The sequence below is a fragment of the Ambystoma mexicanum genome, chromosome 1q (assembly GCF_040938575.1).
Source record: "Ambystoma mexicanum isolate Mex_15411 chromosome 1q, UKY_AmexF1_1, whole genome shotgun sequence".
NCBI classification, from domain to species: Eukaryota; Metazoa; Chordata; class Amphibia; order Caudata; family Ambystomatidae; genus Ambystoma; species Ambystoma mexicanum.
This window is the reverse complement of record NC_090922.1, coordinates 349,008,799-349,035,114: the sequence shown is the minus strand read 5'-3', so window position 1 is coordinate 349,035,114 and position 26,316 is coordinate 349,008,799.

Below are 26,316 nucleotides of genomic sequence, written 5' to 3'. Positions count from 1 at the left end.
GCACCCCAGCAACAGAAGAGGTGGGTACAGAGGGCGACAAGGAGGTGGACAGGGAAACGGAGGTAATGGCGGAAATGGGGGGCCGGGACCCAGAGGGGGACAAGGAAACTGTTGGAATTGCGGGAGGTGGGGACATTTCTCACGCAAGTGTAGAAGCAGACCCAACCCAGTTTAAGAAGATGACCAATATTATGGGTACCCCCATCCAGGGAGCCCCTACGGACTGCCCCGGGATGGAGGAAGAGAACAGCCTGAACACAGAGGGCAAGAGCAAAATAGGGAACGACCACATAATGTTCAACAACACCCACAAAGTAGCGAACACCTCCCATACACACAAAATAACTCCTTCATCACGACACCAAATGGCTCACCTGGCCCATATGGGGGAGTAGCGTAAGTGTCAGGTAATGTTTTCAGTCAAGGGGGAACGACGAGACACCCAGCATAGGACAGCCCACAGGGAGCACTTGCGTGTCCAATCCTATCAACAACCTTCAATGCAAATGAGGAACCATTGATAGGGGCAGAGATAGGGAATAAGCAGTTTATATTTATGTTAGATTCCGGAGCCGAGAAATCATGTATATGTGAAGGTCGGATTTCTGCTATCTAATCGTAAATTAGAGATGCAAGGGTTCTCTGGGGCGGTGGTCGAAGTTCCTTACACAGAAGATCTGGACGTGACAGTGGGGGGAAAACAGTAAGAGCACCCCTATTGTATTATGAGCAATCCCCTGTCAACCTACTGGGGAGGGATCTCCTCAGCAAGCTCAACATGACTTTTTCTTTTACCGGGAGAGGATGGATTGTTTGCTCAACCCCAGGGATGTGCTCTATGCGTTTGATGCTAGTGATATATTCGCGAGCAACATGCCCAGAGGTGCGCGGCATACCAGTGGACCCAGATATGTTCATCCATGGGTTAAAAACATTGGCACGGGTGGTTCCAGAGTTTAAAAAACTGGAGTGGAGGGTACCAGCAGAATTTGTTTTTCATCCAATAGCTCGCCCAGAGATAGTGCCAGGGACAGTCATGTCCCTAGACATACATGCAGTACAAATCTCAGCCAAAAGAATAGCTGTAATTGCAATGGACATACACGGTTGTGAGTGGCGTACAGTGTTATGCATAAACGCAGACATTTGTTTTTTTTTAATTATTTGATTTAGTTGACAGTTCAACTTTACAAATATTTTAGTAAATAAGAAAAACAAGAATTTCAATTATTGACAATATGATACATCGTTTTCTTAAAAATGAATTGTGAAACATACTCTTCTCAGTTGCATTCACAATAAAAGGATCAATATATGTTATCTTTTATCTACATTCTGCATCATATTACTGTAGATACTTCCTTAAAAGAAGAGGAGAGAACAAGTTTGTAAACATGTGATACCATTTAGCAATTGGTTTCATGATGATTTTATGCTTAACACGCGCATTCTAATTGCCAATTTCTATCTAAATTCACTATCTTGTTTCAGATTTGTGAGACTTAAAACTTATCTGCTCATAAGGAAAGGCAGCATCCAAAATGCAAATCGTTGCAATTCTAACAGATATTTTGGCAGAGCCAAAAATTTCAGCCCAAATTTCAGCATCAGAGCGATCAAAGTATTTCGGGGTCATACATTTGACAAGTATGGTCCGTTGAGACACAAAAGCTTTACAATTCAAAATAATATGAAGCAAGGTTTCTGTGACAGATGTGTCATTGCAAAATCGACAATAGCTTAGTTCTTTTTTTAACAATGCATCGTCTAACCAAGATTTCATTAACCGGCCACAAATTCAGACGTAATCTTAACATTTTTGTTCTTAAACTTGAGGATGGGCATTTGGCAAGATAATCAGCCATTGTACGTAATTGCTTATGTCGAAAAAGATCCCTGTTGAAATCGTTAAGCCCCATACATTTTTCTTGAGTCATTAGCCAATCTAGTTGGTAAGTTTTGACCTTTACACGATTCGGATTTGTTAACAACAACTCAATTGAAATGTCTGCATTTGCAAGACCATTTATAATGTGTGTTCTCCATTTCAAAGGGAATGAGTGATTAGAAGTTAACAAATATTCAGCTAAAATAGCCAAGCTGTCTCTTTTCGAGATACTCATGATACATTTTCTGAATAGTGTGCACATTTTCCAGGTCACTTGTACTTGGATTGATAAAAGACCAAGTTCATATCTTAATAACATGTTGGGTGTACTTTTAGGCAGATTGAAATCCGCTTTCCAGAATTTCACTTCAAGTTGATTCCAGAATAACTCAGATTTAGGTAACACAGATTGCAACCCATATGTGATAACTGGTACCACCTTTTGCTGGTAGAACGACATTATGGGAACACACGTAAATTTGCCAAATTTGGCGTGAACAATTTTGGCCTGCGATGTCAACATCAATAGTTTGGTTCGTATTGCTATTTCAAGGGATTTTTGAGATGTTACATTGGAAAAGTTCATCCCCAGATATTTATAATCTGAAACCACTTGTAGTTTGTGGCTGCATATTGTCCACTGAAATCTATTTTGGGAAGTTGTTTTAACTCTGCCCAAGATAACAATTTGTGTTTTATTTTGATTTACAGTTAGCTTGTTTTCCGAAACATACTGATCAAGTATGTCAAGCAAAATTTGTAACCCAGTTGGAGTTTGGGAAATCAAGACAAGATCGTCCGCATAAAGGAGCCATGCTATGCATCGTTTCCCTAACTATGGGGAATCAGATTGAGCAGAGACAAATGCTTCAGCTATGTCCAGTAAAAACAAGTTAAACAGTGTTGAAGCCAAACGCCGACATTGCACTATAAGATCTGTCAGATGAGGAACTTTTTTCAGATTCAGAGAGTGATGGAGAAATCATAATGGAGATAGCAATCCCTTCTGAAATAATGATACAACAAAGACAAGTGCTAGTATAGCTCATGGCGGTAGTGGGGGCCCCACCGTCATTTTTTAATGACGACATGCAATCAGTACCCTGGCAGTTATGGACATCAGGACCCCATGACGTAGGGCTACTGCACGGGGTCACTCCAGTGAAAATTAACCTCAATCCTGGAGCCATATATCCCTGAGTAAAACAATACCCTCTGTCCAGGGAAGCGGAAGAAGGGATAAAAGGAATGATCAACTCACTATTGGCACAGGGGATGATAGTACCTTCAAACTCCCCATGTAACACATGCATTTACCCCATCAAAATAGCAAAAGGAGGGGCATGGAGGATGATCCAAGATCTACGCCCACTTAATGACGTCATTCAGAAAGAGTTCCCTTTGGTCCCAAATCCTGCACCTATTTTATGCAGTATCCCAAAAGATGCATCTCACTTCACTGTGGTGGATTTGAGGAATGCATTCTTTTCCATACCACTCGCAGAAGAGTGTAGATACCTGACAGCATTCACCCTAGGGGGGAGGAGGTACGAACCCTGCAGATCGCCCCAGCGTTACTGTGAGAGCCCCAGCATATTCAACAGAATATTGCATGAAGACCTCAGAAACATGACATCAGACAGCACGATAATTCAGTACGTGGATGACCTAATGATCTGCAGTAAAAACGAAGCCGACTGTAGAAAAAACTCCATTGCCCTCTTGACATTGCTGGCTCAAAAGGGGTACAAGGTAGAGAGAGAAAAATTGCAATATTGTTAACGTGAAGTACTGTACCTGGGGCAACTGATTTCGAAAGAAGGCAAGAAAATAATGCCAGACAGGGTGGCAGCCATTTCAGCTGTAGGAAGACCAAAAACAGTGAAGGATATGCAAAAATTGTTAGGCATGTGCAACTACTGTCATGCATGGATATTAGACTATGCTGCATACACACGCCCATTGCTCCAGGCACTCAAAGAAGCCCAGAAGGAAAATATAGAAATACAGTGGGACTCAGAATTGTGTGATGCATTCACCTCACTCAAAGAACTAATTTCAAGCGCACCAGTGCTCGCGAACCCAGATTATAATCGCGAGTTCTACCTGTTCTCGCACTGCAAGGGAACACTCATGACAGCAGTCCTAACACAAAAAACATCACTAGGTCACAAGCCTCTGGCAAACTACAGCGGGACACTAGACGCAGTAATGCAGGGACACTTTGCGTGCAAACAGGCCCTCGCAGCCGCCGCGTTCGCCATTGAAAAAAGTGCCACCATAGTAATGGGGTGCTCACTGACACTGTATGTAGAACATTCACTGTTCGCCATGCTAGAGCGATCAAAAAGCACACAGAGAGCCTCTGCATATGAGGTAATACTGTCAAGCGCCAATATACATGTAGTGAGGTGCAAGGTGGTCAACCCTGCAAGATTCATCTCAGAACCATGCACTGTGGAGGATGTACAAGGACATGACTGTGCAACATATCAGGGTGAGGAAAATGGAACAACTGTAGTAAGTTAGAACGCACTGGCTGAAGGTGAGGTATATTTTATTGACGGGTCAGCTTCCATAAATTCAGAAACTGGAGAAAAGCATGTGGGGGTGGCGGTCGTGCAAATGGAAGAAGGTGAGTATGAGGTTCTAATACAACAGCGACTGCCCACCCATTTTTCAGCACAGGCAGCAGAACTGGTAGCACTAATTGAAGCACTACGTGTGGCAAAGGGGTGCGCAGTGACAATTTACACAGATTCAGCATACATGGCTACAACAGTACAAAGAGGGCTCGCCAGGTGGGGAAGGAGGGGATTCAGCAGGGCAGATGGTTGACCCGTACAACATGCAGAACTGCTAAAAGAACTCATAGAAGCATTGAAAGAACCCACCATGGTAGCAATAGTAAAATGCCAGGCCCACACCAATAATACAGACTTTGTCTCTTTGGGAAACGTGGCAGCGGACGCAGCCGCTAAAGAAGCGTCATATCTAACAAAAGAAAGAACAGGCGAGTACTTAGTGCGGAAAGAATCAGAGGACGATTCTCCAGACGGGTACAATGCCATGCCAGTGTCCCAAATATTGGAGCTACAGGAAGGGGCAACGGAGGACGAAAAGGAATTGTGGACAAAAAGGGGGTGCAGCCAGCCAGCCACTGATTTGTTATGGCGGCAAAACAACACAGGCAAGGTAGTTATGCCGACTAAGTTATTATAGATAGCATTCCAGCAGCTACACTTCCCAGCGCACAATGCAAGACAACACATTGCTACTGAGAAACAAGAACACTGGTTCATTCCAGGGTTACAGGAACAACTCTCCAAGTTAACAATGGAATGTACAACGTGCCAGATATACAATTCCGGCATGACTCTAAGGACACTGAGGGGAACGATACCCAAGCCGGCAGGTCTGTTCAGAGAGCTGCATATAGATTATGAAGACATGGGTGAAAGGTGCAACGGAGCGAGGTATATGATAGTGGTAGTTTGCCCCTTTTCACAATGGGTAGAGGCAGGTCCCTGTGCCCGCCCAGAGGCCAAGTGCGCTGCAAGGTTTCTAGTGCGGGAAGTATTACCCCGCTGGGGAATTTGTGACGTGATTCACTCTGACAACAGCACACATTTTGTGAATAATCTCTTCAAAGAAGTAACATCAATGCTAGGAATCAAACACAAATTATGCTCGATTTATCACCCGCAAAGTAACGGCGTGGTAGAAAAAATAAACGGACTACTTAAAGGAAGACTCTCAAAATTGTGCTTCACCCTTACAAAAAACTGGGTGCATTGTCTCCCGTTGGCCTTGTTTGAGCTGAGAAATCAGCCCAGCAAAGACCACCATTTGTCACCACATGAGATTGTGACAGGAAGACGAATGAACACAGCACAGTCACCTCTCCGCAGACATTCGGATGCACACAGAAGTGCCACTGTACTAGGAGAGGAATTCAATGAATACCTGACAAAACTTACTAAGGCAGCCCGCATGATAGCAAAACAACTTGCACCACCATTCCCAAGTGAGGGGGAGAGTGAACCACCAGCTCCAGAACAAGGAAACCCAACAGGTCAGCTAGAACCAGGCGAGATGGTCTATGTCAGGAGTTTCGTTCGTAGGTGGAATGCTCCAAGATTTCATGGCCCATACGAAGTAGTGTTTTGCATGCCCACAGCAGTGAAAGTGAAGGGCTTGAGATATTGGATACATTTGACAGACGTCCGAAAAGCCTATGACAGAGTGGGACCAGCAGAAAGTGCAGAGAGCCCTGACAGGGAAAATACGCAAGAATAGAGCAGTAATTGTGAAAAAATATATATATATATTTTACTCACATGAACATGCATGGTTTACAGAATGACAAATGTATTATAACGTTGTTTACAGCAAGAAGTAAAACAGTATTGAATAAAATTACCTGTTTCTCTCTGCCTTTCTCTCTTTTTCTTTGACATTCTTTTTCTCTCTTCTTCAATTACTCCTTTCCACCCCATCTCCATACTCAGTACATTCATGTTCACACTATAACTTTTACATCATCTCTCTTGCTCTCTCTCGCCTTTCCAAAGTTAGAAATGCAAATATGAATGCAACTATATGCTTAATATGTCTTTTATGTTAGGAGAAACCATGGCAACGAACAGGCAGCCTGCAACAACTGGAAATAGGGACGCTAGAAGTAGAAATGTTACTTTTGATCTACGTACATATTCATATGAATGCGGTTTGACTGTCTGTGCAATTATATTTTTCACACTCATGTTTGGCCTGGTACTCTATTGGATAATAGCATTTATCTGCATTGAGATAAATGAGGGGGGGGGGTAATGGAACCAACATGGAAAATGCAAGCAAACCATTTAAGGAGGGTAATTATTTAATATGGGATGGTTTCCAGCTGGTATGGGGGTACGACCCCCACCCAGACCAGGCAAAATGTCAGAACGATACTAACAACAAGTCAACCACCCCTCCAGAGCCCCAACACAATGCAATAAGTTTCAGTGTACATGAGCTAAATGACCGGCATCCCTCTGTTATATCATGGCTATATGACACCACTGCTACCCTGCCCACAACGACAACCGATCCTCCTAGAGAAAATTACTACACCACAGAGAGAATGAAACAAATGTTGAAATGGCTGACAAGTTTATGACTCTGTACGAGGAAGTGGAGAAGGGGGGGCCGGGGAAAGGAAGTCCTTACTACATGAAGCCAGGAACGCGAAAGCATTTCTTAAAAGCAGTAGAAGGAGGAGGGAGGTGGGTAGGAAGAGATATGACGAATACTCTGGCCTGGGACTAGATACAATAGAACATCCCAGGCACCCACATCAGTCGAATAAATGGTATGCAGACATGAGCTCCACAGTCAAACGAACGACTAATGAAAGTTGCTACGTGTGCTCACTGATCCCCCATGCCTCAGGCACACCTAAAGTTTTAATGCCACAAGAATTGCCTCTCGCAGATGCCCAGTGTCTCCTCCATCTCACCCTGTGCAGAATTAAGAACACCTTCCAGGCACACACGGTATCTTTTGAAATGCTGCAGAATGAGAAAACGTGCTACTCGAGAGCCCAAGGAGTGGTGTGTTTGAAAGAACCGTTCTTCGTAATAAAGGGAACACTATTTTCAGAAAATAAATGGAAAGACGATGTGGTAACGTGCAGGCTGAAGCACTGCGAGGGCTTCCGACCGAAAAACTACAATGGATTGCGAAAACATGTACCACAGTCTGGTCAGAACATATAGCCATACTGACCTGGGTGAGCGCTATAGAAAAACCATTCAAACTACAGAAAGAAATCTCAAATGAACTTTGCTTCTTGGGAGAAGGGAAAATCGACATGGGAAGAAACACGAACTGCAGTAAAAGCCTGATGATCCCAGATATGTAGAAGGGAACAGCAGCATTAATGGACACTTACTGGGTCTGTGGAAAACAGCGTACATGCACCTCCCACCATCATGGAGGGGCACGTGTTCTGTGGCGACACTGCACTCAGCTCTAATGGTAATACCGGAAAGCCACATCGGAGAAGGGGGCAGGACGATGACCCAAGCAGCAGCCAACGCCCCACCCACTGAAGAGCCACCACTGTACGCCCTGTCAGAAGGGAACGCCGAAGAAATCGTATCCAGAAAACGGAGGTCGTCAAACTACATATCAAGGGCCTCTTCAGAACTCTTGGCACAAATCCCAGACAGGTACAGGTTATTCAGCTCAGCCGAAACCTTCTTTGCCTCCCTCATTCCAAGCATTCAGGCACTGCAAACGCAAAGTGGCTGCAGGTAAGACGGTGGGAGCTGATCCAATTGGCTAACAACACTGAAGAAGGGTTCAACGTGATCAAGATGGAGCTAAGGGCTCTGAGATTAATGACAATGCAAAACAGGTATGTCCTAGACCTGTTGACGGCGATGGATGGAGGCATTTGCCTAAAAATCAGAAGTGCCTGTTGCACTTTTGTACCTTCTGAAGATGCTGATAATGGGACTCTATCGCACGTCATCGCCGCCGTGCATGAAGAAAGAAGGTGGTGCAGAATCAAGCACATGGTTCGACAACATTTTTTCATGGGTGCCATCCTGGATGGGGCTTGCAGTGAAACTACTGATGCCCCTCATCGTGTTTTTGCTTGTGATTCTTTGTGTGTGCCAGCTGGGTCTTCGATGCTGCGCAAACGCAGTCCCAAATGGAACAATGATGATGGTGACAATGGGCAACGCCAGAGGAGGGGCATGAATGCAACAGGAAGCACACATACAAACTGGTGAGGATTCAGAACCCAAGTTTAGAATGGTACCCATATATTATGATGGGGATATAGTGGATAGGTTATATCATACCACTATAAACGAGCCCTTGGAACTAGAATGGTACACAGAGGTATGGGTGGACCTGGAGGGAGATGGGGGATGTATATGTATGACCTGCACACCAGATGAGTATGCCAGAAGGGGGGAAAGCCTCCGGGGGGTTTGCAGAGCTTGGATGCCAATAAAAGGGACACCGGCCTGGGAGGAGGCAGTGTTAGCTGAGAAGGAGTGCTAGCGGTTGGGGGAGCTAAGGTATTCGTTACTTAAGTAACGAAAGGGGGGAAATGTAGGGGAGGATAGGTCAATAGGACCCCCTCCGACTACAGCTCCCACCCTGGTGAAGACTCATGACTCATCGGCAGCCCACCGGCCCCCGGGCCCAGGTGGCAGGGCGGCTGCAGACCGACACGTGAGGCTGCACCACCACTTTATGTGGCAGAGCACAGACGCCATCTTGTACTAAGCCAACTCCCTTTTTGTTAAAAACGTTTAGATCTAACCCAGGCAGAGCCAACGTGCACACTGAAAGCTGCAGCTTGACCCCCACTCGACCGCGCTCGCAGAGGCCCACACTTCCCCCACCCCCCGCCGCATGGCAGATCCGCTGAGGACTCGTTCTCACGAGCCACCAGACATGAACAAACAACAAAATAAAACACTGCAGCTGTTAACCTTCCGCGGTACATCATTGCCCCAGCTATGAACGGGAACATTAGGAAGTAACTGAAACCAGTCCAAAACCTGCATGCCCTGACCCTGTACCAAGCCCCAGCTTTAGACTGTGTGGCGCCCCACACCCCTGCCTACCCCGAGAACTCTTGTAATGTGTAGAAACCATTTATGTAATATATGTCGTGTTGACTAACGTTCACTGCTAATGTGAAGAAGAATGGGTAAAGAGTAATATGCAACAGATATTGTTTATAATGTGAAGATGTACGAAGACTGGCTAACTGATGACAACATACAATAACATGCGTTGCCCTCTTTACACATACACCTGCCTAACACTACCTGATGTTCGTATGTCAACTATAGATGTGAAATGCTGTGCTAAAAGGTATGGCCCCCAGCTAGTATCCCTTCTAATGCAAATGCATACAAGTTATCTTAGAGACCCCACGTGTTGATATGATATGATATGATATGATATATGATATGATATGATATGATATGATAAGGCATTTGTAACGCGCCTATACACAAGTGTTTCAAGGCGCGACGAGGCAGGGGGGGGGGGAACAAGGGGAGACAGACAACGATCTTACTAGGCCAGGTGTCTTTCAGATCGCGCAAGTGCAAGGGTAGAGGGGAAGGGAAAAGTGCATGGGGGAAGGGAGAGGGGAAAGTGCAGTACAGGGTTATTAGCATACAGCATACAGGATAAATAACAAGGGCCAGCTGGTGGCAAGTGCGAGGTAAGTGCAGACAAGTGCTGGGAAGGGGGGCTGTATGGATACAGACACAGTCCCGTAGTGCAGGGGTTGCCGTGGAGGCAGTGCAGGGGAGAGTGGCTGGGCCGAGAACGGTGAATGGCCCAGTTGCAGATTCAGTGCAGTTTCAGTAGTATTAGCAGGGGAGAGGGGGAGAGAAAGCCCCTCACCCAAGGGACAGTACACTGCTTTGTGCAGGATGCCGCACACAGAGCTGCAAGGCCATCTCCCCCTCCTCCCGCCCAGGCCCTCCAGAGATAGCTGGTGTTCGAACAGCACAGTCTCGCCTCCCCTCCGACCCTGCTGGACCCATTTCAAGCATCTACCTCCCCCATGTCAGAGGCCGCCACAGCCTGACTCCATGATTTACGAGCTACCTGGTCCTAAATCCCAGCATCTCTCAGGCACCAGTCACATGCCCCCCATGGGCCAGTGGTATCTCCGCCAACCCCAAGTTACTGGCCCTCAAAAGGGGAGCATCCTCCCTTGTACCAACAGATCATAATACCATCCCTCACCGAATCTAACAAGACAGGGTGATCGAGTAACCCCTCCCATGCCCCTGACTATGCACATGGGACTAGCTTGTTTGAACCTAAGGTATCTTCACAACTGATGTATTGGGACACTTCCGATCGCACATCAATTTTCCTGTCTGCGTATTGATCTAAGGTCAGTGCTTACAAGAGTTATAAGCCAACGGAAGCATGAAGTGTGACGAATGGGTGTGAATGTGTGGCCACAAGGGCAAATGTCAGTTTAATTACCAATCATCACTACAAGTCATGTCCGGCCCGGCACTCCACCCCGATGAGCCCAGCTGACCTTCCAACCCCACATGGTGCAGCACCAACGTCCACCAATCCTGAAGGAGCAACTATCTACAATGTTTACCCCCAGACATCACCACCCAATCCCCATGATTATGTGCCCCCTATAGCTTGTGTCACCCATGACGTTGTTCTGTAAATAAGTAGGCCTGTCTTTGCTGTTGTCAGACGGAGCGCTCTCAGAGTTTACAGAGTCCTTTGCATGCCCTATATTGATTTAGATAAAAACCCTTTTGATCTCACCCGCACTTGGTCTTGGTCTCATTCCCTCCTGGGGTGTGTCCTTCATTGCCTCTCAATAAGGGGGGTGAGTTTCTGGGGATGCTTACATTCACCCGTCCTGGTGTTTTCTGACCATAAAATGCTGTTATGAATTCTTGTGAATTTACGTAATGGATCCCTGAGGTAGAACATACTAACCCCTTTCCAGTGAATGAGATCATCATGTTTAGTTTACTCATCAAGTTTCCCCTCAATATGTTAATTGGTGTCTTGCGAGAATATAATAATGTCATAGACATGTCATTATCTCCTATAGTGATAGGTAGTTGGTACTTAAAAGGAACCGTAATTGTCACCCCAGAAAATCCCTTTGCATCCATGGAAATGCCTGACATTGGGAACTTACCCTCTCTAACACAAGATCAACTCACCCTCATATCTACTAAGAGGGAAAATGTCTTGTCACCTACAGTCACCCCGACCTTTGGTTCCTCTTGTGGGTCTGGTGTAATCGATAGGATGAAACACATCATGTTTTTCTGTGGGATGTCCTATTGTGTATACATATTCAGTCCCGCACCAGTAAATGGATTCCTTCCCACTACTGTCACACCCCCTATTCTATATGTAGGTGTCTGCAGTAATATGATTGCCTCCCACAGTGGCATTGTGTTCTGTTGTGCTGGTACCTGTGCCTGCATTAGTGCTTGCTGTGTCTGAGGTTGCATTGCCTGTTGCATCTGCTGTATTTGTGGCGCTGGTATTCGATACTGTGTGTGTTCTTGGGCATAATATTCTGGTGGTTCTGTGCTATACGGTAGGGGGTATGCTTGCCCTCCTCTTGGGTCTACTGATTGCCAATTCTGCTGCATTCCTCCCTACTTCTGCATACATGTGAAATGTGTCCCATTTTCCCACATGTCCAACACTGTTGTGGGGGCCCTCTGAATTGTGATTGCCCTCATTAAACCCTCCTCTTTGCGGAGCTTGGAATTCGAACCCTCTGCCTCTGGGTGCAAACCCTCCTCCCCAGGGATAATATTTATACTCTCCTCTACCCGCAAAATTGCTGTTCATTCCTGGCTGTGCTTGTTGCACTTCTTAGGTATTATAACCTTCTCCCCCACTTGTCAGCACTGCTCGTCCACTGTCAATTTTGACAGTTTTCTCTGGACCAACCTTGCTTCCTCAATCTTTCTGTCTTCAACTTTCTTTCTGTCCTTCTCTTGTTTTAGTCGACAATGGTGAACAATAGTGGATTGTATTTCAGCCCATGGTTTTGCTTTCATTTCCACAATTTTCTTTACACTTCTTCAAGAAGTCCCTGGAATAAAACGTGATAAAAAATAGTTATGTTTTTGTCCCATGGTTCCCTAGTCTCTAGTCTCCATTATTCTTAAATGTCCTATATATATGCAGCCAAATCTCGGGAGGATAGCTCAGGGGTAACACGCTCGCCTTGGAAGCACGACGATGCAGGGCAACACAGGTTCGATCCCCGGGTCCGTGCTTATAAACCTCTGGGTATTAAGTGTGTTATAAATAACCTATCATATCATATCAAATCTTCATCTGCTCCCATTTTACGGGTCATAATTGCATTCATATCTGATGAGTCTGGGTATTGTACCATAAGCGCTCTCCAAATGTCATCACAACAATTATTTAAAGGCACTCCTTCTTGTGTGGTATTTTATGCAGTCACCCCAGGATATCCTGCTCGTCACCAAATGTCATCTGATTAGTTTGAATGTTTTTTCCATCTTCAGCTTACATTGTTCCCAAACCTGTGGGGGATAAGGGTGGAACGGCTGTCTTGGTGAGTAATGTCTCTCACCTTCGTGGTTTTTGATGCAGAGGAAGGGCAGAAGCTATGGATGATGTATTCATCTGCCTCCCAACCCCCTCTTAGCAAACTTATAACATCCTTCAGCTTTTTATAACATCTGTTTGCAGATGATACCCAAATCATATTCTCTGTCCCTTCTTTTATATTGAGCTTACCCATTTATATCACATGTGGCTATGCCATTCTTCACTAGATGCTTCTATGTTGCTTGTTGCTTAACTCTGTGAACGTGTGTACCCCACCAGAAGTTATACCAGGTGTAAAGTGATGTTGGGCGGGATACAATTGGGTAGGGGAGGGTGATGAAAATAACAGTAATGGTATCCAAGGCTTTCTTTAAATAAACCTTTCGTTACTCCTTTGATGCCTTTTATGCACGCACATGCCCCCCGCCCTAGTGATTGTTATTTTTCTTTAAATCACACCCGGCTCTGTTTTGGTTTTCCTGTTCTGTTTACTGAAGGTAATGCTTTTATGTGAAAATCGGAACTGGGCATGCGTGCCACAGAAAATGCAGAACTCAGGAATTTCTGGCGAGCCCCGAGTTACTGGGTGAAGGCCATCGACCCATCATTTTGTGGACTGTACCAGATTTGTTTTAAAAGGCAATGAGCCCTACATAGGAGACAGAATGTGCATCAGGGTGTGAAGGACCTAGACCCATCATCTGAGATGGATGAAACAGAAGGTGTGAAATTCATCACCCTGATCCAGAAGTCGATTGCTACATGATACTGGAGAACCATGGATATAGAGGACAGACTTTTGTGACGATACCATGATTTATTTTGTTTTATGGTAGTCGGGAACTGCGTGCCAGAAGGCCTATGTGGGCCTGTTCGAAGATATGGGGTCTAGAAGTTTGCAGAGTATAAGCAGAGCAGAGTTAGAGGATTTCGGGGTTAGGATTGGATGCTGTCTGTTTTCTTGCAAGAAACCTCTGTTAATAAACTTTTGCCTGTACATCTGCTGAGAATTAAACTGCTATTTCTTCAGCACGTTAACAACTCCTTGAAAATCAAAGGTATATTTTTCCCAGTTTTAAGCAGCACTCTTCTTCCAAGCCTTTATAATTTCCACCTAAACTTCGGACCCAATCCACCCTTACATGCAATGTCATGAGGGTCTTCTACCGGCAACCTCAAAGTCCAACAGTTTATCACGTCCATGGCCACGTCTGACAGACACAGTGTGCTGAACATCCAGAAATCTGCCACCATCTTATCTTTTACACTGCTAAAAACAATTGCCCAGCGCAAACCTGACTGCTGCTCCATTGTCCTTATGGGGGTTCCATTTTACTCCTTTTCATATGTACTTAGGTTGGCTTCCTACATCCGACACGCGTCGCACATTGTTTCCATACCACTCCACACCTTCTTCATGCATTGTGGTTATTTGTGCAAAATGATTCACTCTTCAAGCTTCTTCTCCCTGTCTACAAATCTCCCGCTACTCCTCTACTCATGTCCTTTGCTCCCAGGCCCTCCTCATCCTAACCATTGCATATTCTTCCTGTGCACCTTCTTACTTTTGCGCCTTCACAATACTCGTTTCTCACCACTGGCATTCGATAGCCCCTATAATAAAGGACATTCTCAGAATACCCAACTTCAAGATTGCCCTCAAGAAACACCTTCTCCCACTTTAGTGATCCCCAGTTGATGGCCTCATCAACTGCCTACAATTCACACCATTACGAATGGTGCACTGTATATTTGTATGTCACTGTTTATTGTGGCTTCCAAGTTTTACAAGCACAAAAATAAGTGGGCTACTGCCTTGACTGTAGATTGAACTTATATTTTTCAAAATTCAGTATAGACTTCTTATGTTTGTCATCGCAAACATGGTGGGTAAAGGGTTTTAGGTTGAGCAGCTGGTAGCCATTATCTTTCAAAAGTCTGCTTTTGCAGGGAGATACCAGTGCTCTAAATCACATTCACTTTACAAGAATTTAAATAACACAAAGTATTTCTCACTGGTAATGCACTTTGCGTATGTGTGTACTTCATTAGTGCCACAACAAAGTGCCAAACCCACTAACTATAGCATTTCTTTGTTTGCCTGCAAGTGCTAATGTATTGTGAATGTATCACTTATGCATGAAGTGGCTCACAGGCACACTTGGTTAGGAGGTTTTGGTCCAGTAGCTGCACTTAACCCATTACCTTTAAGAAATGTGCTTTTGCACAGAGAAATGACTGCTGAAAATCACATCCCTTTGACAATCATTTCGGATACCACATGATATGCTCCTGGTAATGCGCATGACGTGTGTTATCCGCCCACTAGTGCCAGAAAAAGTGCCCAACCCACTAACATTGTTCACATACATGTGCTAATGCAACCTCTATGAGCTAGAATTAATAAGGGAAAAATTGTCCAAACAAATGTGGATTCCAACCAAAACAGGTGGGGGGCGTGAACTCTATCCATCCATGGCAGCACTCATTATGCTTCCGAAGGAGCACATATTAATGTGTACTATGGCAAGTTGTGACGAAGATCCAACACTTTCAAGGCCGAAGGAATGGCAGAATTGGTAGGAAAATGATGTTGCTGATGAAGCACAATAAATCAGTGGCATCTACTACAGACAATGGGGGCAGGGGTCTGATTTAATCAGCACATGCAGAAGCCACTTTTTCATCAGTATGATAAAAACAAAGTAATCACTACATGCCTTTATAGGTAAGATTGTCCATCTGATAGTCGAACAAATGTGAATATTGCACCATATAGAATTCCTCTCTTATCAACATTGCTCCCAGGTTTTATTTGTCGCCTCACCTTCTGGTGATCCTGCCTGTAGTAGTGCTAGAGGAGAGAAAAGCCGTAGTGTAAGAATGCCTTCTCAAGCCCTTCCACTAGATGAACTGTATCTGACTGTGACTAAAAACAAGTGGTTATGAAAGAGGAATCATCAGCACCATTGCATAGAAACAATCAGCTTTTCACAGGACCACACAAGAAACATTAACCAAGAAACATCTCTCCAGACCAAAAGGGGCTGATGACTGTTAATTTCCAGTGATATTAGCTAGGGTTCTTCAACTCTGTTCCCAGACGAGAGGTACATCGGATTATCTAAGGAATAAAACCATGCACTACAGTAGAAATGTGCTGGCTTACCAAAATATATCGAGGACGAAATTGGAAATTTAATACGAGTTGCTGAATCGATATGGACATCTAATCAATGCTTGTCTGGCCTAGAGTCTGCCCTTGGCTGCCAATGCAGCAAGCATACATGATGAGAATGCTCACGTACTGTAGAAGTATAAGAAGTATATTGGGGACTCTACCCAGTAGAGGTGAGAAGGTGAAAGATATCAATAAAATAGCACACATCTGCTCCAAGATTGTAAAGGTTGTCTACACCCACCTGAGAAAATGGAGATAGTTATAGCTTATGACTCCATAGAAACAAAGTGCAGATCTGGCGGTGGTCTGGTAAAGATTCAGACACCAGACACTATGTTGGTAGAACTGACTGCAAAAAATGTGTGGGTCCATGTGGCCTGATAAATCTGGCTACTGGGACCTACTCGCAAAAAAAGGGATTAATTCAGCCCTTTTGGAATGAGTCTATGAACAAAAACTTGATGCAAAGTGTGACAAATCCTTGGATTTCGTTGCTTCTCCCCTAGGGGCAGACCCTTCCCATGAGTCCAGGGAGGTGAGGCTGCTACCCGATAGTCCCCTTCGGGGTGGTACTCAGCGGGTGGACCCCTGGGGAGGGATCCACCCTATGGGACTAGGGACAACTATCCAGGGAGAATGGGGTATATCCACACTGCATCACAACCTTCCTCATCCTCCTAGCCAATACAGGGCACACTAGTTTTCCACACTTCGATGTATTTGTGTAGGGTAGATAACCCAACCCTCTTTAGAAACACTGAGATGAGGAATCATAGGGACTACCTACCCGAAGTGCTCTGGAAGACTGGGACGAGGAAAAGTCCAACTAAGTCAGCAGAGATTGACTATGTCATTACTGTGTCGAAGAAGAAGTGCAGAGCAAGAGAAACGCCCTGCGGAACCAATGTGGACACTGCCAGAGCATAAAAAGTGAGGATGGACTCAAAAGAGTGTTCGACCCTCCCTGGAGGAACACAGAGAGAAGTCATCCCTTGAAGAGCCGGGATCCTGAGAGCAGAAAATCTGAGTAGTATGAAGTAATATGAAGGTGGCATTTTGAACGTTTACTGACCTGCTGGAAAGCTCATTGACTGTTCACTGTGAGCGGACACCGCGGAAATCTATGCGAGCCAACCTCCAATTGACGAAGACTGCTGGATGTCACAGTCGAAGGCAGACACACTGCCTGTGAATAGCAGAATGCTGCAGAGCTGCAGAGCCACTGCATTACCCGGTAAAGTGAATGAAGACTGCAGAGACCCGCATACCACCCAGTGAAAGTAGGCAAACCCCTCACAGGTACCAGGGTTTTCCCCTGAAAACTTTGTGGGGCTTTGGAAGACTTCAAGGGGTGCAAAAGTCGGGTCTGGGACCTGCACCCCATATAGAAAAGCATCGCAAATCCTCTTTTTGGCACAGTACCTGGCAGAGGGGTGAGCCAGGTCAAACAGAGAAACTAGAATGAGAACTACGGGCCTGGGACGCACACCCAGTTGAGAAGAGCATCACAAATCGATATCCAAATCTTTAGAACAACACCTAGAAGAAGAGTGAACCCGGTCTGCCAAAGGAAATCAGCAGAATCCTAGTGGTCTGGAACCAACTATTACAGTGCAGTGAATCAAGGTGAGAAAAAGACCAGGGGAAGAAAAGCATACCCACTGGTTGAGAGGAACTGTGAGAATACAGGACCAAAAGAATGGAGACATTTTCTTGGTACATAAAAGCCAGGGAGTCATTCCCTCTGGATTTGTGAACTGTCTCGGAAAGCTTGAGGAGGACCTGGTTGAAGGGAGTCAATTCCCCAGCTTCTGTGAACTTTGATAAAGAGCCTAAAAGAGACCAGGTGACAGAAGCCATACACCTGGTATTGTGTACCGCGAAGCCCAGAGAGGTCTGGGGAAGGAAGCCATACCCTGGTCATGTGTACCATGAAGCAGAGCCAAGGAAGGCCCAGGGAAGGGAGTCATTCCTTGAGCACTGTGGAAGCATAGAGAACAAGATACCTGGAGAAGGGAGGCACTCCCCAGGGACCCAATAGTGGAGTTAACTATGGTCAATTGTATTCTCTCTCCACTCTTGCTTCTCCACTCTTTTTGACTGCTTACTCTTTTGTCTCCTCTCTTCCCATCTCCTCCCCTTACTTTCTTCTATGCACTTACTCTATCAGAATTGTCCCTGCACCTAATATGATAGCAACCTCGTCTGTTTCCTCCACCCTCCCTTTACTGTTTTTTTTCCTCCCCACCATCCCTCCAGCACTATCTGAAATGTCGTCAGGCCTAGTATGATAGTCGCTTGTTTGTTCCTCCCCTCCCTTTCTGCACCCCTCTCCCTCACCTTTTGTTTTTCTCCGGCTCTACCAGAAATGTTGTCAGGCCTAGTACGGTAGTCACCTGTCTGTTTCCATTTCCTTCCCACTCTCCCCCTCTCTTCCTTATCTATATCTTAGCTCTTGCACTATCTGAAATGTCATCAGGCCGAGTATGATAGTTAATTTCACATCCTTACTGTTCATGGCCTGTAAGAATGTGGTTGTATTTTCCCTTGTTCCCTCCCTTGCCTTGAAGCGCTTTGAAACACATTGTGTATCGGCGCTATATAAATAAACGATCATAACATATCATATCAATAAGAAATGATGTTTGAGTTGGAACTTTACCGTTTTGATTTGAACTGAGAACTTTAGAAAACCACACGCTGGAACTTTGTTTTGTATCTAGGAGAGGAACTGAGACATGGAAAAAGGAGTCATTCTCGCAGGCGAAGTACCCACCTGCAACTAGAACAAAAAACCTTGTCCAGGCTAAGGGAGTCATTACTCTGGACCAAGAAGTTTTTTTTTTTACCTCTTTAGTATTAGTTGCAAGTGGGAGGAATAGAAATAGGCATTTTGAAACATGACGTTGGACCCTTTTCATTTACTTAGACATTCTGACAGAATCCTTCATTCCTAACTTGAGGTAGGGAAATCCCTCTTAGAGTTAGGGACAGATATGTTTCCTCATTTTTTCACTAAATACAATGTTATGCCAAGAAGCAGGACAACTGTGTCAGTTTCCCCCTTCTGCACCCATACATAAGGAAACCAAGAGAGGAGGAACAATATAAAATTGCAAGCTGGAATGTCCCTAGTCTTTAAACCAAAATAATTAAATATTTGTTATTTCCAAGAGACTTGTTTAGAATCCCCCTTCTACAAAGATGAGTGTACAACCCTGGAGATGAACCGACAATGGTTATTGAATTGGAGGATTGATTGGGAGTGTATCTATTCAATTATGCTATGTTAAAAAGATTAATTTAGCGCTGAGAACCCTGAGAACCCTGAGGCATTAAAGAGCTTTGGTAAGATCTGGGATTCAGGACTGTTAGAGGGAAATGTAGCACAGAAAATCATTTTTAAGCATATCCATGCCATATGCGAGTTCAGGTTTTGAGTATATGCTACTGTTGCATTCTGGTTACCATAGGAAATCCTTGGGGCCAAGACTGGAAGGAGGGATCTTGATTATTCTCAGCTGTTCCCAACTGCCTAAAGATTCACCCTGGTGGGGAGGAGGTGGCCAAACCTATCTACACTGACCTCCATCTTAAAAAGCCACCCATAAGCTTACCGCTGGCATGCAATATTTTAGGAAATGTGCATCCAAATATGCATCGATCATAGCTGGAAGGGCAGTAAAGTGATAATGAATTTGCGTTCCTCTTTGTTCCAGAGGCAATAATGATCATTGCCTCAAGTTGAAATCAGCGTGAAAAATCAGCAGATTTCACAATGAGCACCTCAGTGCCTATCTTCCAGTGACTCTCCCAGCTATTTGCTGAGTTGGTGAAGACTCCTCCATGTATTGAACTCACTATTTTCTGCTAATCCACCCAAGGCTTACCTGTACCTTTGCTCCCTCTGATGCCTCTCGCATCAGGCGTGTTTTCATCTCCTTACTTCTCCGGACTTACCTTGCTTTCATCGTCTCCATTTCTGTCTAATTTCTCCTGTGCCATTCTTGATCTCTTGTGTCCTGGTTTCTTGATCTATGTTCCTGCTTAATTGGCCATTCTTTCCACTCTGGTTGTCGATGTCATTTCTGAACCTGTCCACTGTTATTGCTCCCACTCTGTGGATAGTAGGACTCCTGGGTTGGTCTCCACCCCAGAGCCAATAATGGTAAGACATTGCATCCATCTAGAGGAATGTAGTGTTACCATTCTCAATGTACTTGTCTTTCCTGTTGTACCCTACACTGTGTACAGCCATTTCTTCACCATGTCCAAGCTATGGCTACTGTTTGCCTGTTGTTAAGAGTAAGTGGTTGTTTTTGATCCCTAGAGCCTACCAAAGACACCTAGAATCCAATTGTCATATACCAGTACATCACTTACTCTGATCATAGCTGGACTTGTTTTCAGCGTGCTGTTGCTTTATGTTTTCTTTATTTCGTTACTTCCTGTTGGGATTAGCTCTTCTCTCCACCCAAGAATATCTTGATATTCTTCTTTTTTTTAAACCACCACCACAATCTCTTTGACTTTCTTGTTGTCTCATTTCTTTTACAAATACTAACAATTACAAACTATTAGGGAATGTCATTGTCAAGATGAAAGATTGGCACACATACACAGATTGAAGGGAAACGACAAAAATGTGATTGATAGGCAGACAGTAGGTCAAAGCCTTGGAAAGATCTAATCGTGGCTTCCAAAACCTTTACTGTGAAAGATTTCTGGCCACTGGAGAGTTGGGGATGTTTGGCAGCAAATACAGTGAATATTATTACTGAATCCAAACACTGGGTTGCATAGTTTACTAGTTTTTTCCTGTAAAATCAAAAACCCGCATTTGATCAGGTTCCCGCTGCCTTGGAGATAAGAGAATATGATATCACCCCATGGCACACAATCAATTAATACTATTGCTATGCAAGGGTTAAAATGGGCCTTTATCAGGATGAAGGAACACAACACCTTGACTATATTCTAGTGGAACATTTTACTACGGAACTGACTACCTAGATACCTGTTCAATTTTGGTGGTTAACTGGGATGGGTTCAGCTGGAAACATCCATATATCAGAACAATGGGAATAGAATCTACCTGCTAACTATTGCACAATGTCATTATAAAACGAGATTGAAGGTGCACAAGAGAACTTCACTACATACAATACTGGATTGAGGGAGGAGGATGAAGCACTGAAAAGAATTGGGGTCGGCGTTCGAGATGACACCAGCATTGTCCAAGCTTTTCGCCAGAAGCAGTATAATACCAAAATATGTCCATTGGAGGAAGAACCTGTCTCACTTAATATTTGTACATTTAAAACTGGCCTTAAAATGTATTGCCTATTATTGCGCTCTGGGAAGCACTTGTGCAAGAAAGCATGGACCTAGGTTTTTAATACAGTTTCCTGCACAGGTGCACCATGACACGACAACACAAGTGAACAACAAGTGAGAAGAGCTGGTCTTGCCACAGCCTTGACCTCCTCCTTAGTTTGGCAATTGATACAGAAGATAGGGCAGCCTTGTCCCTCCACCACACTACAACGCGGGTGGAGCCACAGCAGGGGCCTGATTCCTTCCATCTTTCACATGAATACTTTGACGCCATTAGCAACAACCTGAAAAAGGAATTTGTAGACACATGAACACACTTACGAATGGGAAGACACATGTATGATACAGGCATAAAGACATCAGCAATGAAATTGCTAGATGCTTCAAAACATTTTAGGTATGCTCAATGGTTTTATTTCTTTTTGTAGACATTAGAGTGCACACAAATATGAGAATGATGAATGTGTTTTCATAAACTCCATCTAGCTGTTTCAATGCTAATGAAACTTCTACGCAAAGGATCCATTAGAAAACCAATGCTACTGATTTATTTGAAAAGTTTGTATCATGACCCAGAAGTACTCCTACATACATTATGAAGGATTGTGCTAAATATAATGTTAAATTGCCTAAAAACGGAATTATTGCATTTACACATATGAAATGGTGCCTAAACCTTCTTAAAGAGCACACACCTCCCTTCTCCCTCAGCGAAACATGAAGCTACAATGGAAAACCGTTCAAGTGACTATTGAAGACTATTGGGCAGCAAACTCATGATTTTTAGAACCAGCTAAAGATATTTTATCAAGATAAGTTCGCTCAGCCCACGCGGTTAGTAAACACATTGCTCACTGCTCAAGACGAGTTAATGCACAGTTGTATGGTTGCATCTGTTAAAGTGACATCAATTTACTTCCACACCAGGTTTTGGAATGTTTATATAAATGAGCAAAATCAAGCAATCAGATAAAGTATTCATACAATGCACGTGTATTCTTAATGTCTATGTAAGTCTACAGCAATGGAATTGAATCTATCGGTCCAAAGTGATTAAGGCCCATAACTGGTAAAGAACATGGACAAACAGGGCTCGTCATATGAGAAGGGAAAGTCTGCTGTATCATCCACTGAGGATTACTCAGTCCGGAGAGACTGCACACATATATCAGTGTATGCTAATATTCCACTACTCACCATTAAAGATTTGAGCAAGATGATAAGCCCCACAAAGATTGAGCTTGGTGAAGATCTTAGCTCCCCTTCGAGAATCTAGAATGTTGAGAGTGAGAGGGAGAAAATAGGTGTCTCTCAAAGTGGGAAGGTAAAGAGTTCTGAAGTCAATGCATGGTCTTAGGTCTTAGTTGTATTCTTCATGCGAACAAGCAGTAGGGAAGCCGCAGTGGACGAACAAGAGTGGGTAGTTAGTCGTTTCCATGAATTAGTTTCCAGGTATTTCTTCAAGGCTGGTTTTTTGGAGTCAGAGAGCGAGTAATTGCACCTAAATGTTACTATGATATGATATGGCATTTATAACGTGCCTATACACAAGTGTTTCAAGGCGCGACGAGGCAAGGGAGGGGAACAGTGAGAAGACAAAGGCATCCATCCTACTTAGCCAGGTGACATTGGGATCGCGCTAGTGCATGGGAGGGGGGAAGGGGAAAAGTGCGAGGGGGAAGGGAGAGTGGAAGTGCAGTACATAGGATAAACAGTAAAATAAATAAGAAGTGCAGTCAGCTGGTGGCAGGTGCAAAGGTAAGTGCAGGATCAGGTGTCAAGTGCTGGTAGGGGACTGTAGGGATACAGAAACAGCCCCGGAGTGCAAGGGTTGCCAGGGAGCAGTGAAGGTATGCAACTGGAGGGAGGGGATCTGGGCCCGAGAACAGAGGGTAGCCAGGTGACCATTGCAGTTTCAGCCAGGAGTTCAGCAGGGGAGAGGAGGAGAGAAAGCAGAGGCAAAGAGGAAGGTCTTGAGGTGCTCCCAAAACTGGAGATGGTTCTCCTCAAGTTTCAGAGAGGCAGGGAGACTGTTCCAGAGGGAGGCCCCAGCCGATGAACGAGATCTACCACCAACTCGTTTCTTGGAGAAGTGACTGACCCTGAGGGAGTTGGATATAGATGAGCGACGAGCTTGAGAAGGAAGATATTTAGGAAGAGAGAGTTGAAGGTATTGGGGCCCCAGAAAGCCTTGTGGACAATGCAGAGGGTTTTGAACTTAATGCTCGCAGCCACTGGGAGCCAGTGCAGAGATTTCAGTCCTGGAGAGATACGATCCGTGGGCTTGAGGCCAAAGACAAGTCTCGAAGTCCTGTTTTGGATGAGTTGCAGAGGGTCGGAGAGTAGAGGCAGGCAGATTTACAAAGAGGATGTTGCAGTAGTCTAGCCCAGAGAGAACCAGAGCTCTGGAGACAGTGACCTTCTGGGGGAAGGAGAGGAAAGGAAGAATACCTCTAAGGAGGTGCAACTGGTAGTGTGACTTCTTAGAGACATCAGAGATGTGAGGAGAGAAAGAGAGTGTGGAGTCGAAGATGACCCCAATGGTTTTTAGCCTCACAGGTGGGAGTAGGAAGAGGGCCAAGAGAGGCCGACCAGAGAGTAACAGGAAAGGAGGGAGCGGGTGTGCTGATGAGGAGAATCTCAGTCTTGCTGGCATTAAGGCAGTGATCATTAGCGGCACAGCACTCCTGGATAGCAGACAGACACTCAGAGATGAGAGAAGGAGAAGAGGTGGCTGAAGGGAGCCTGAAACTGAGCTAAGTCTCATCTGCATAGCATTGAAAGCTGGGGAAGAGAGCGACAATTTGGTGGGCAAGAAGTGCCAGTTATTGGTTGAACAGCCAGGGAGAGAGGTTAGACCCCTGGGGAACACTAAAAGTAGAGATAGAGATGGAGGGGAGAAAGGACCCAAGTTGGACCTGAGAGGGTCGGTCGGAGAGGAAAGAAGTCAGCCAAGCCAGGGCCTGATCAGTGATACCCAGGTTATCACAGAGACAGTTGAGCAGGATGGCATGGTTGACCATGTCAAAGGCAGAAGAGAGATCAAGAAGATGAGGACACAGGGGGTGCTGGAATCAAGATTGGAGAGCAGGTCTTCACAGATGTCCAGGAGAGCAGTTTCTGTGCATTTGGGCAGCTCTGAAGCCAGACTGATGGTCATGTAGACAACCAGCAAATTCAGTGTGAAGATTAAGCTGGGAGATGGCCAGCTTTTCCAGGAGTTTGCCCAGGAAAGGGGTGATGGAGATTGGGCGATAGTTAGCCAGGCAGGACGGGTCAACAGAGGGTTTCTTAAGAAGTGGGTCCACAAGGGAGTGCTTCAAGGAGGTAAGGGAAGACTCAGGTGGCGAAGGAGTGGTTACAGAAGATGACCAGATCAGCAGCCAGGGTGTCAATGTGATCCTTAATGGTTTTGGAGGAACAGGGGTGAACCTGTCTGAGACTTTAATAGATCAGATGTGTCTAGAAACCTTGTCTGAGGAGAACAGGGGAAAGGTAGAGAAGGAGGGAGGTGGCCGAAGAAGGGCCAGAGGAAGAGCAGGGAGTGGAGGGAGGAGGGGGAGAGGAAGGGAGCGAGGACAGGATGTCCTGAGTATTTGAAATTAAATTATAAGCCATAGCTGTGCATAGGGACTGGGAGGGGACAGGAGAGGTAGAGACTGCAGCAGAATTGACCAGCTCCTTGCAGATTTGAAAGAGTTCGGCCGAGTTGTTAGATGCCGCAGAGACACAGGCTTGGATGTGAGTTCTCTTCTTGGTGCGGACAGAGAGCCTATATTGCCTTTGGATCAGGTGGCAGGACAGTTTGTCAGAGGATGTACCAGAAGCACGCCATTTCCTCTCAGCCACACTGCACTTGCATTTGAGGGTGACAAGGTCAGAGGCGTACCAGGAGTTGCACTTGGCTTTTGGCTTCAGGTGGATCATCATGACAGGGGCAAGGACATCAAGAGTATCAGATATAGCAGAGCGGAGCATGGAAAGGGCTGTGTCAGAGTTACAGTCAGCCAAAGGGGGAGGAGAGATGAGAAAGTGGCGGCGAAAGCCTCACCTGACACACACTTCATGGGTCAAATAACCGAGAAGGTGGGTTGCAGTGATAGAGGTGGCTAGGCCTGAGGGGTAGAGAGGGTGTGCTGGGAGGAAAGGAGAAAGTGATCACTCCAGGAGAGTGGTGAGAGGGATAGAAAGGGGAAGGTCTGAACATCCAGAGTGTGCCCTGCAGAGTGAGTTGGGCCAGAGGGCAGGATAGAGAGTGAGAGAGAGTCACAGAGGTCGCAAAAGAGTCCAGAGGGAGGACAGGAAGTATCCAGGTGGATGTTAAAGTCTCAAAGAAGGAGGAGTTGCGCGGTCGGGACCAGGAGGGAAGAGGAGAGGTCAGCCCACTCAGAAAGGAAGGAGGAGATCTGATCGGGTGGCCGATAGGTGGTAGCCACAGTAAGGGAATGGCCAGGAGAGAGAGGGAGAGCCTGCGGACAAAGCATTCGAAAGCGAAGTAGGCCTGGGCAGGAATGACAGAGACAGGCAGGGGCATTGCTAGGGGGGGGCTAAGGGGGCTGTAGCCCCTGATCTTTTGGTTGTAGCCCCGGATAGAATCTCAGGAGCTACAGCCAAAAGACTAGCTAGCCCCCAGTCCCAACAGTTCCGACATCAGCTTAGCCCCGGGTCTTTTCCAGACCTAGCAACACCCCTGGAGACAGGGATCCACTCAGGGAAGATCAGGGCTACAACCCCTCAGGAACGGTTGGACCTAGGCATGGAGAGGATCTTGTAGCCATCA